Here is a 9,585-nt window from a genome sequence, read left to right on the forward strand (position 1 = left end):
AGATACGCAAGGCAGTGCCCTAGGTTGTGGGGTGGTGCCTCCAGAAGCCTGTAGTATCTTCTCTTTTCTCTGACACCACAAGTATCCAGGAGTCAGAGGGAGCGTAATGTTAAATAGCAAATAATAAACACCATGACAGACCGAGAGAGACAGTGGGTAAAACAAAAAGCTTTATATTCTAGTGCCTTTACTAACACTTTTTTCCCTTGTTTTTGAACAAGGGTCCCCGCATTTTCATTTTGCAACAAGCCCTGCAAACTAGGGAGTCATCTGGGCCTGCCGAAGACTGCATAACATGAATCCAATCATGAGAAAAGATCAGACAAACCCAGCTGAAGGACCTTCAATCAAACCTCTCTCCTGCCAACTTCCAAGTATGAAAGTGTGGGAGGTGAAGGAAAGACTTAAGAACTGTTCCCAATTGAAGAAGATAGAGCTAAACACAGCAGGTATTTCTGAACTGAATCCATTTGCAATAAATGATACATTGGGAAAAATCGGTAAAACCTGAATGGTGTCTGAAGTTTAGACGATACCAATACATCAACGCTAATTTTTTTGATGGCTAGATTGTATTTCTATAAGAGAATGCCTTGGCTCATAGAAAACACAGTAGAATATTTCAAGAGCATTGGGCATCATTATTTGGCTCTTTCAAATATTGAGAAATTACTTTACAATGTTTCAGAGAAAAATTGTTTTGTATTATATCTGAAACTTTTCTGTAACATTGAAATTGTTTCAAAAAAGTTTTAAGAAAAAAGATCAAGCCATTTAAAAAAAAAAACAGGAATGGCAAGCAAATTGAAACAAATGTGCAGAGCAGAGAGGTGACAGGGTGTGCCTAAAATTACTGTTGTCAGGGTCAGGAGCTGGGGTGTCTACACAAGCCTCCTCTGTTCGAAGCCCTGGATTCTCTATCCCTTCCTGCTCCCTTGTTCAGAACACAAGGACTATGCTTCAAACTCCTTGCCTTGGCAGGCTGGCTAGAAATGATTTGTTTCTGTGTTTACTGACCTTGTCTGACTTTCCAGACAATGCTCTGGATGATTTTTCTCTTGACTTTACAGGCTTAAATTTATCAGGTGCTTGAGAATCAAGTTTTGACCACTGAACACCATGACCTGGTAGAGTTCTTATCAGTCTGTTTTTAGAAAGTGATGGAGAAGCTGTAACAGAGTCCAATATGCTTGGCCAAGCATGCTAAGCAAGAAAATAAAATGACAGAAATAAAATTTAAAGGGCTCTGGACTCAAGACATATGGAATGAGATGGATAGAGAATTATAATTCTTTAAAGTAAATAGTGAAGCAGTATAGGCCCTGATGCGGAAGCATAAAGGAATTCATAATCGTGCATCAGAAGCCTTTTCAGACCAGATGGTCTTTGCGATTTTTGAAAACTGAATAGGTAACTTTACATCAATTAAAATATAATCACCTATAAAAGTTCTCAGTTGTACCAAAAGCAGATTTTGCTGTGTGCTAGAAAAGTTTATAGTGTGCAGTTCATATATACATACATACATTTGGCACATCATTAGCAGTGTCACTGAGACATATGACACCTTACAATGTGGCCCCTGCCTTCCATAAGCTCCTATTCTAAGGAGGGATGCAGATAATTAAGTCAATTGAACAAGAGAACAGAGTGGTGTACCTGGGAAAGATGCATGGACAGAATGCAGATACAGAGAAGGAAACGGACTCCGATCAGGGAAGTCAAGATACAATTTCCTTCTAAGCACATGGGAACACGGACAATCTGCTAACTTAGTATTTTACTGAATTACAATACACTGTCAGATAATATAATAGAAGTTGTACTCACTCAGACCTGGGTTCCCATCACAGCTCCTGGATGGTTTTAACCAAAATAGTTAACCTATTTTAGCCTCAGTTTTCTCATCTAAAAACTAAGAAAAACTAGACATACCTCCTAAGAGAGTAGATCTTAAATGTTCTTATGCGTGCGTGCACACACACACACACACACACAAAGAGTGATAAGTATGTGAGATGATGGGTATGTTAATCAACTTGGTTTAATCAGTTCGCAGGGTATCCATGTATTAAAACATCACACTGAACAATATATACCATTCTGATTGGTCAATTATACCTTAATAAAGCTGGGGAAAAAATAAACTTACCTTATAAAATTAATTGAGATCGTAGATGTGAGGTGCAATTAATTAGAAAATACTCAGTCAATTTTAGCATTACTTTTATTACCATTGTTTATAATTTGTCTACCCATGAATTTTATTCAACATGAGAAGAAATGCTGGCTCACGGGTCACTGCACAGTGTGCTGTGTCATCACGGCCACAGGAAAGGAAGGGTCATATAGGGCCTGCAGGATCCTGAGGGACATCTCGGTAGCACCCTTTCTCTGAAGCAAGATTACAGATATGATCCAAGTAAAGGGGTTGGACACAGCATCCAAGAAGCACCCAAAGGAATCCTTGTCTGAGCAAAGTGAATCTTTGCTGTCATGCCACCTGACACAGAAAGCCTTCAATAAATTCTTAGCAAGTAGATGAATGAATGGATACATGAACAAATGAGTGCATGCATGGAGAAGGATACGAACAACTCTTTTCCTTTCGCATGCGTTTCCCAAACTGAGCAAACCAGACACTGGGAAATCTTTATGATTCTTCAGATTCAGACTCACCAGCACATACGAAGTCCTGCTGTGCCCAGCCCCGGGCTCCCATGTGCTTCATCCTTGTTTGCTTTCTCAACAACCCTTTGGATTAGGATGGTGGTGTGACCATTTTATGAGTTTGGAAATGGAAATCCAGGAAGGTTCCTGTCTTATCCAAGGATTATCCTGCTCGTTTGCCAGAGTCTGAATCCAGCAATCACATTCCTTATTTAATGATCCAGCTCTTATGACGGCTGGGAATATAAAGTCTTTCCTCCAAAACGTGCCTCTCTTTCACTTTCGGTTTTCTCACTTAAAGCTCAACTCTCTACCAGTCACTCATTCTAGAAACCTAGGCACCAACTGAGGCTCCATGTTTTCCCCCATTGCCTGTATTCCCAACAAATTACCAAGATGCCCGGTTCCCCTCCCTAAAAATCCCACAGATTTCCCACCATCCTCAGTCCTTCATACTAGTCCCCTGGTACAGCCCACTGGCTTCTGTGATCTTGTCTAACTCGACAGCCTTCTGCGGGGTAGAGCCCTCCAGCCTCTGTCATCTCAAACCCATCCTCATAAACAGGCACAAGGCACAAGGGTCATTAGATAACACGTGGGTGACACCTCACCCTCCTGCTTTCCACTCTTCAGCCCCTCCTCTTTTCTCATGAGAAAACCATGCCTGGCATATGAAGCCCATCAGTGTTTGAGTCCTTGCAGTTTGTCCTTCTTCATCCCCTATCATTGCTCTGCCCCCACCATCACACCTTAATCACAACACTCTGGGAGGCCGAGGCAGGAGGGTCACTTGAAGCCAGGAGTTCAAGACCTGCCTGAGCCTCACAGTGAGGCCCCATGTCTACAAAAAACTAATAATAAAAATTCAGCCCAGCGTAGTGGTGGAAACCTGTCGTCCCAGCTACTTCGGAGGCCAAAATGGGAGGATCATTTGGGCCCCAGAGTTTGAAGCAGCAACATGTTATGATCATCCCACTGCATACCAGCCTGGGTGACAGAGTGAGACACTGTCTCTGACAAAAAAAAAAGAAAAAGAATTTTTCTAACTGCCTTACATCTACTAACTCCTTCAATCTCTTAACACAGCTATGGGGGTTACTGTATTAGATGTGAAATCTGTGAGAGAAGAACCAATGTGACCACATCTTAAACAACTATTTATTTCCAATGCCCAGCATAGAGCCTGGATCATCAAAGGTACATACTCAGTGAACCATTTGCTGGATGGATGGGGATGTAGGGATAGATGGATGGATAGATACAATATAGGACAAAGACATCTAATGCTAATAATAAAAATAATGTAAAGTTAGCTGTTCCAGCAACAATGGGCCCAACCAGTAAGAACTCCGTATGCTTCCTCTCTCCCAATTTAAAATCTCTAAAATCAATCGTATTTTCAACATGCTAGTTACAGGTACAAACATACTCCAGAAGAGAAAAATGACAAACCGACGGTGAGTGAATGTGAGATACCATTTGCTCTCTCCTTTCCCCAAACCCTTGTGAAGTCCTGCCAAGCAACCCAATGAGAAGACCAAGGTCACAAAGTCTCTCTCTGTGTCCAGCCATTTGCATTCAACTGAGACCAAGCAAAGCTGACTTGCCATATAGAATTGCTGTTTCTTGAATCCTTCAGCTATTGAGCTGATTTGCATTTTCCCTTCAACATGAACTGATTTTAAGTGGGAGAAAAATCAACTTCTGTTTTGCACTCTAATGGGAGGATAAAAGTTATACAACCATGAATTCCACTGATTAGAGATTCCTGCTCATTTTCTGCTGCCTGCTAGCCATTTGGTAGCATTTTAATTTAACTTTCCACTTGCATATTCTCCATTAATATTTATGAAATGATTACTAGCTTCGGCTTACTCTGTAAAAACTGGATTTGAAGCACTCGGCAAAATACATTTGCTAGTAGTTGTGAACAAATAATGCCATAACAAGCTGTTAGGAGGCTTTTATTTCTTAAGGTAGGTTTTTTTTTTCCCTGAAGCTAAGATAATTAAAAAGCAGTGTGGGCCTAATCAGCAGGTAGAGATTCCAATAATTACACTAAGCACTGTATATTACAGGAATCCTGAGAACAAGTCCAATTTCTGGCTTTGAGTAGAAACTGTGGAGTCTTTAATCCCATTAGATAAAGTTTGGTTCCCACGACTTCGGTTAACATCATAATAATAACCAGGATGTGTGATGATCATCATAGCTGGAAAAGTTCTCTTCCTCATATGTTTCTATTCCATCCTCACAGCAACTCCACGAGATGGGTATTACGATCATTTCTACTTTGCAAATTTGAGGTCTTAGAGTAAGAAAGCCTAGGAAAGATCATTCGTTTAATAGACACAGTCGGAATGACTATCCTGCTCCAGATCCTGTGCCCAGTTCTTGCATCTGGAGGACACACATTAAAGTCCTTGCCACCCGGGAGCTCATAATCTGTGCAGAGTAAATAGATCTGTGCACTCAAGTAAATAGATCATTTCAGTATAGTGAGGGACAGAAATGACCACCGTGGAGGTCTGTGCAAGGCACAGCATAAAACCAAAATGAGCTCATCAAAACGGCAAAAGGAAGCCAGAAGGAGGGTATTAGAAAGTTTAGAAAGTTCCCACTCTCCCAAAGGAAAATAGAGAGGCTGAAAGCTAAGCACAGCTAGCAAATATAGTGTAGGGGCATAGAGCATCGTGACCTACTCAGGGTCTGCTATGCTGCAGCAGTGAGGTGGGAGGGCTGCTTGGAGACAGAGGCCTGGACTGGATCACAGAGGCTGTGTGCTGGATTTACATTTTATTTTTCAGGTGAAAAAGCATTGCCAAAAAGGTTTTAAGTAGGGCACTAAGGTGACAAGACATGTGGGCCAGATAAGCTGTTGAGCAACAAGGAATGACTAAATCAGAGAGTGGGCACCCAGAGGCAAGCAGACCAGGTAGAAGTTCAGGAAAGCAGTGACAAAGGTTTGACCTTGGCCATGGGGCAGTAACAGTGGGGATGAAAATCAGGCTGCAGGAAGTGGCAAAACCCATTATTGAACCAAATGCCACGCTCTGCATACCACACCACACTATCTTTAAAGACAAGCTTTAGAAACTATCTCTACAAGCACAAAGAAACCAAGAGGGTAGCGCCCAAGAATGATGAGCCCCCTCCATTGGAAATGGAAGTTGAATGTATTGCTTACTATATGTGTATATACATATATTACATATACACATATATACATGTATAGGTACACACAATAAATATATACACATTAATATATAATATATATAGTAACAAGGCAGAGTTACATACTAATATATACACACTAACTTAACACATATATACATATATACACATATATGTACACACAATATATATACACTAATATATATATGCACACTAATATATAACACACATACATGTAGTAATAAGGCACAATAATATATACACACTAATTACACACGTACTTATATACATGTATACATACACACACAATTATATATACACACTAATATACACACACTATATATAATCTATACTATATATAACTATATACGTACTATATACTACATATGTAGTATATATACTATATATAGTATGTGTATATTAGTATGTTTATATACTAGTGTGTGTATGTATATAGTATATATAGTAATAAGGCTGAGTTACACACTAATATATATACACACACATATACACACACATATATACCTATGTACACACAATAAGATATATACACTAATATATATACACACTAATAAATACATACACACACTAATATATAGTAATAAAGCAGAGTTACACACTAATTTATATACATTAATATACACACACACAATATCCACACACTCTACTATCTCTCTATATATTTATTTAGGTGGTAGTAAGGCAGTATGACATTGATCAGGCTCAGTATCAACAGTATTCTGAGCCAGGCTGGCTCATGGCAAAATCAGAGAAAGTGAGCAGTTTGGCCTTCTTGCTTGCTTCCTCCCTGTCCAAATGATAGCATTTTCAGGGTTAGTGGCTTAAAACGTCATTTCACTCCAAGGTGTACTGTCATGAAGAATGTTTGAATACTCTGGTCCAAGAGAATGAATCTTCACAGTGGAAATCCTGGAGTTTGAAGAGATATTGGGGAGATCTGGGGCCATACCGGGGAGCTTTGGCCATGCACTCTCTTTCTGGCTTGTACTCATTTCCACTTCCATGGTGGAATTTGAGGGCTTCCAGGACAGGCTCCGTTTATTTTCATGAGCACAGTTTTTCCTCCTCCTACCTTAGAGGTGCCTATCTTTGTATTAGGGCCTCTAGAGGTTTGCAAGTAAAATATAATTCTCCTTGAGAGACAAATTCATGCAGTCATTATCCACTATTATGAAAGAGTAATGATTAAACTGCTTTGTAAGGAGACAGTTGGTTAAAAGGAAATATAACATTGAACTAACCTGCAGGCTTCATAGGTGACAAAGGGGCAAGAACTTATGCAAAGAAAGGGGTTACTAGTTAAGTTTTCAAGCACTGTTGCAGTGGTGCTGAAAAAAGATATGCTGTCTCATATATGCAGAAGCATATATACACGCACATTCCCGCTCACGCACAAACATGCACACACGAAGCACTGCTGGGAGGAAGGTGCTGGATGACTAACCCGTCTGTCGATGCCTTTCTAACAGAGAAAGCTGTCCTGTGGTGAACACATTTGTCAAACCCAAATCAAAACTCATGTTCTAAAAGAAATGGCTTTTTCCTTTTAGTTTTCTTCAGCAAAATGAATATGCTAATAACATCAGAGGCTCATCATCTTCTTGTACCCGATGCTTAGAGGAACAGTGATTTCTGCCTCCCCACTCTCCCTCCTCTCACTCTCAACATCACTCGCCTCCTATTTAGCAGAAATGATTGTGGCTCTTTGGTATAAATGCCTGTTCTCCCCTCCTCTTCAAAATATGTCTCTACCCGACTCCGTCTTCTTTTAAACACGATGAAATGGGATAACAAAAACTGCCTAAGCTCTAGAGTCTGACACATTGGAGACTGAATTCCAGCCCTGGCAATTATAAAATCTGTGACCCAGGGCAAGTTCTTTCTCATTTTTGAGCCTTGGCTCTCTCATCTGTAAAATGTCAGTAACAGCACCTCCCATGAAGCTTCAGGTACATAGTAAGTGCTCAATAAATATTCACTTCCATTCTCTCCCTTTCTCTTTTATTTCCAAAACCTTGAAAGCCTTAATACCTTTGTCTCTAATTCCAATGTTCTTTCTAAAATGGCTGTAGCTCTTTTGTGCTGCTTTTTTCATCAATGACACTGAGCACACTTAGAGATCCAATTTCAACCTGACTACAGTTGGGCAGATGCATGCATTTCTCTTTCTAATACAAGCAAATACAACGTTGTCATTACATATGCAATTTCAGATCAAAATACAGCATTTCACAAGAGGCAAAAATTTATTTTATTTAGTTGTGTGTATGTTGTAAAAGCTCTATGTTTCTACATTTCTGTAGTTTCCCTGAAATCAATAAGGCAAAACCCATTATTTTCAATGCTCATTTTGGAGCTTATGAAAGAGAAATGAGTATATTAATGTTGTGACTTAAAATATTCACAGTAAAGAAGGAAGCGCAGATCATTTTTCATTTATGCATTTTGGAACAGTGTGCCTGAAGTGGTAATATATTTATGAGCTGCTTTGAGAATGAACGCAAATTATTAACTGGGCAGCACACAAGAGAATTGATTAATCGAAGAACTGTTTTCTATGTTTTCCAATGCCACCCATCACCTTGCAAACACTGAACTAAATACTTTTGCCTTAGAGGCAATTTAACTAACAATGAGAGTAAACTAGAAAATACTTTGCATTTTACTAATTAGAAAAAGCACTGGTTCCTCTCCTTGCCCCTCCTTCTTTCCCAAGCTAACATTTCTTTATTATTCAGATATCTAGTTCTCATCTCCTCCAAGAATCTTCACTGATCTTTGCAGCTGGGTTAAAGGCTGCTGCTGTCTCAGCTATGAAGCTCTGTGCTGGCTGTCCCCACCCTGCTTGCTGCATTGCATCCCAGCTCTCCATTTCTTCATTTGCCACCCTGGTTGGTAATTGTGAGTTCCATGAATGTGGGATCTATTAATTTTATCCCAGAATCCACAGCACCTAGCTCGCCGTCTGGTCAACGCAGACATTCACCAAACTTTTGTTAAGCAAATGAATAAATGGACGAGTCAATGAATGAATCAAAGAATGAGTGGAAGAGCCCCTTTAACCAAGCATTGCAGTGACAGGTACACAGGAGTCATTTATAGAACTGGTGACATTGTGCTCTCTGTTCTCTAACAGAGAGCTAGCTAGGAAGTGATGCTCAACTACAGAGGGCTTAGAAATTCTATTGAGATTATGTTGAGTACTATATGCCTGTCATGTCTGTATTAGCAGCTACTAGAATGTACTCCTTGCCTTAAATTTCCCTTTTTTTTTTTTTTCTTTTTTGTGAGACGGAGTCTCACTCTGTCTCCAGGCTGGAATGCTGTGGTGCAATCTCGGCTCACTGCAACCTCCGCCTCCTGAGTTCAAGCAATTTTCGTGTCTCAGCTTCCCAAGTAGCTGGGACTACGCGCCACCATGCCCAGCTAATTTTTATATTTTTAGTAGAGACGGGGTTTCACCATGTTGGCCAGGATGGTCTTGATCTCCTGACCTCGTGATCCACCCACCTCAGCCTCCCAAAGTGCGGGGATTACAGGTGTCAACCACTGCGCCCGGTCATTTATTTTGTATTTTAAAGTAAGATTGGAATAGGATTCAACCATTACAGTAATAATGGTAATAATAATACCATATTGTAATCATCCTGTACATTTGTTCCAATAAAGCTTTCTATTTACGCATTATTTTAAAATAGGTCATCTTGTGTAATTTCCCCC

This window comes from Colobus angolensis, unplaced genomic scaffold, assembly GCF_000951035.1.
Source record: "Colobus angolensis palliatus isolate OR3802 unplaced genomic scaffold, Cang.pa_1.0 Scaffold53, whole genome shotgun sequence".
Taxonomy (NCBI): domain Eukaryota; kingdom Metazoa; phylum Chordata; class Mammalia; order Primates; family Cercopithecidae; genus Colobus; species Colobus angolensis.